Source organism: Strongylocentrotus purpuratus, unplaced genomic scaffold (genome assembly GCF_000002235.5).
Source record: "Strongylocentrotus purpuratus isolate Spur 01 unplaced genomic scaffold, Spur_5.0 spur5_scaffold_9, whole genome shotgun sequence".
NCBI classification, from domain to species: Eukaryota; Metazoa; Echinodermata; class Echinoidea; order Camarodonta; family Strongylocentrotidae; genus Strongylocentrotus; species Strongylocentrotus purpuratus.
The window spans coordinates 17,749,846-17,754,093 of NW_022145615.1; positions in this window are offsets into that span (position 1 = coordinate 17,749,846).

Here is a 4,248-nt window from a genome sequence, read left to right on the forward strand (position 1 = left end):
TGTACAATGGGCCATTTTCGTAATGTAACCAAATTTAATGCATAAGTCTTTGTGAAGTGCCTCAATACAAGTTATTTCATTCACCTGGTAAGAATAATAGTATTTCAATAGACATAATCCGAACTGCATACAGAGAGAGAGAGATTTTATATAATTACAGAGAGAGAGAATAATGTGTGAGAAAGAGAGAGAGAGAGAGAGAGAGAAAGAGAGAGAGAAAGAGTTACCGAAAGAGAGAGAGAATACAGAGAGAGGGAGAGAGAGATATATAATTACAGAGAGAAAGAGAGAGAGGGAGAATAATGTTTGAGAGAGAGAGAGAGAAAGAGAGAGAAAGAGTTACACAGAGAGAGAATACAGAGAGAGGGAGAGGGAGAGAGAGAGAGTTATACATACAGTGCTCGTAATATTTGGAAGATGAAATTTAAAAAAAACTTGAAATTAATTCACGGAATAATAGACTTGATTTATTTACATATCTAATGAGCCCCTAGCAGTGAAAATATTCCATGTAGTCGAATGTGAAATATCGATTGGAAAAACATTGAAATTCAGGTGCACTGTGATATAACTTACATGTATATCAAATTGGTGCTGGATGTAATTTGGTAAACATGACAGAAAAAGGAGTTGTTTCGTAATTAAAATGACACGGATATTTTCGGAGAAATTCTTCTGTAACAGCTCCTTTGAAATCATTGATAGATTAGGGACTGTTTCCTATTGGTTGGTTGAACTTCGGTCACTTACGTCATAATCAATTTAATATCAGGGAATATAATCCATGTTATTTGGTCGAATGTGAAATTGGCTTTTCTCAAACTTCAAGCTTCATAATTACGGTCTTTAAGCACAAAAATTTAAAGGCTACAGCCCATCAATGCTAGTCTCACGGACCTTCTACTTTTCATAAGCTTCACTAAGCTGGCGGCCCCAGGACCAAAATGTGACCAACATTTTTTTCATACACCATTTTGTATTTTGTTCCTGTTCGGTCTCTTGATCCGTCGGTCTCGTAGGCCGTCAGTTTCATGGACCTTTTGGAACTTTCTTATATTCTATTATTATTTGTTCTATGTAATTTCTTGTTGGTTTCTTGGTCTCATGAACTATTGGCCTCTTATAAACTGCCGGTCCACTGCGATGACCCCGACATTAAACCCACACATATTCACCAGCCAATAATCAATCAATAACAAATTGAATAAGGAATAATGAAATCAACCACATATCTTTAAAAGTTCATCATTCACACAAACGTACAAAAAACTCTGATCTGAACAAATCTGGCTCATTAATGGTTACGATTCAATCGTTTAATTGCATGAATAAGTTTACCCAGTAGGTCAAACACGAGAAAACCAGTTGTTCATTTTTACAATGATAACGCATACATTGATTCATCCTATAATATTTACTGACATAATATCAAATCAATCAGCATTGACAAAATTGAATCAGATTTCATTCAATTTTCCACCAAAATAACTGATCATCGCTCCTCTGATGATTAGCATAAAAACATGACAAATATGATTTTATGTACATACAAACATAATTGCCTCTTTTCTAGATATGATAGACGGTACAGTTAAATGCACCACCGAAAATCACATGCAAATTGACCTTCAACCAATCAGAATACGTTTACAGCAAGCATAATTTCGTAATTTTGCGTTTAATTGCAACTGTGTTTATTAAAGTTATTTATGTTGATAATAAAAAGAGAGGCCGCGTATGTGCTAGAAGTGATGACAGTTACCATATTTAGCATGAATATTCACAAAGAAATACACTTGCCCACTCCATTGTTACACTAAACAATGACATATAAATGTTGATTGCCATTGCATTATTGTTTGTGTAAAATATGCCAAGTTTCTACCAGGTAAGGGTGATGATACATGCCTGGGAAGTGAGTGACCAATATCTTCTTTCCTATCAGATAGTTGTCTCTTCAATCCGGTTCGTTTACCATTCTTTATTATGACATAGAAACCACAACGGAAACACACGACCGACTGAAATCTTCAGTATTATCACTTATCTGAAGGTAGTGTGTGATTAATTAGTACAACGATACAATTCAATTTAAGTACACTGCACTGAGGGTCCTCTTCAAATGATTTTTGGTGTTTACATGAGCGGATTCATACAAATCCGTTTTTGACCATCCAGAAACAGATTTCATGGAAAAAAGCAATGAAATAACAAAGATAATCTGCAAAAATGTGTACTTCTAATACAATAAACAGGAATGATGTATGTTAAGAAGGCTGATATCGACTGTGAATTGAGGAATTTAATTATTTCATCATGAACAATGACCCCGTCAAGTTTCCTAATGTTACCCTGCTTACTGGTTTGACAGAACGGAGGAAGGGAGGGGGGTGGGGGGCGGGGCGGGGCTGCCCCAATTGGTTCGTCGGATGCAAAGATTAAATGCATCCGTTATTGTAAGTACAAGTTGAGAAATTCATTATCTTATGAAATTTATAGAGAAATTAATTTACGAGTGTCACTGGTGATTTCATCTGTTTTAAACTTTATACCATAATACCAAGCGGAATCATTTCGAAAAAATTCATGAAATGCAGGTGGACGCTTGCTTGAAATCAGACCAAATATTATACTTGTCTCCCCACCCGCATTGTCATGGTAAAATGCTACAATCTAAAATAGTTTAACCACTGTACATTTGCAGAAAATGCCATGTTATCATGTCCATGAGCGACGGATACGTGCAGGTGAAGCAATATTGCATTGTCATTAAAACTACCCGTGGGAAATGCCAACTCAAAGTTCAAAAGTTGTTGTAAGTTGAAATAGATTGCAAGTGACTAAGCATGTTAAACGGTATTTGAAACAAGCTTACACGTTTAATATATTTGGTATTTGACAGCCCCTTTGATCTGGCTACTTTTGATACTAGTCATATCCTAATCCTTTTTATTTCTAGTCTTAGTTTGACATGATACCATCTTTTGAAATTCTTTTATCCATCAAACATACAAAATGTGCGTCTATTGAATGTTAATCTACAATTGAATGCGACTGAAATATTCTGAACTAATTCTTAACTATATAAGAAAAGAAAAACAAGCACAAATAATGACAGAGATTCCTAGATTCATATAAAATTCTATAACGTCACATTACATATAATAAATACATATCTTATATACATACAAAGGCCTAATATTTATATATACCTTCCCAATCACAAAATATAGAGATAAAACAATGAATTTTGAAAGTTTCTCATGATAGAAATCAAACCATTCAGCGTGTCCATAAAGAAAATAAGACGTCTTCACTGCAGTATAATAATTAGTGGATGCACGGCATGGAAACACGAATAATATAATTTCAAATATTATATGCTATTTTATGATCCTATATCAATATGAATGCGAATTGTAAGACGATTAATGTCACTTTTTCACTTTAGCATAGAGGTGACTTGGATCGAAAGCTCGATCCACCGGCGCGTTTGTCTGTATATTAGCCGTAACGTCCAACTCGGCGTATATCACAGGAGGGACTTGCTCTGGACCCTCAACCGAGGCATACCCTACATCTCCCCCTACCCCAGGGTACACCAACTGCTTCTGTCGAGGCTTACTATACCCGATCACATCTGGAGGTTCTGCTCTGACCACCTCGTAGTTATGTGACGAATCTCCCCGAATCTTTTGCTGTGCAGAGTACATCGAGTGCAGTGAGTTGTTTGACCCACTCCTGGGAAGGTTCACATAATCAGGTATATCGGGTTGAGGAGGGAGATGTCTTACAACTCCTGTAGGCTTCTGCACTGAAGAACTGTTGGAGCGATTCTTTTTCTTGCTACTTTTCCTGAAGTAGAGGGGTTTCCTGGAGCTAGATCGGCTTTTCCTGCCGAACCGCCTGGGCCGTTCAGAAACCTCCTCGGTCGTGGTGATCTCTGGAGTCGACATCACCCATCTGGTGTTTACGTTATGTCTGTCGACGTCCTTGCTAGCACTGTGTCTTCGGAAGATCTTTACGAACAGAACGACTACTGCAATCATGATCAAGAAAACTATCAGTCCACCCAAGACAATTAAAGATATGACTGTTATGGGGAGAGGCAAAGATGTCCGTCGTCCTGGTGTGGCCACATCGGTGGAGTTACTCGTCAGTGCAGTGGTGTCATAGACAAAGGTGGTTGTACCCTTCGGCAACTCGAGTGGAGTCCGTCTACTTGGATTGAGAGTTGGGTTGAGGGTT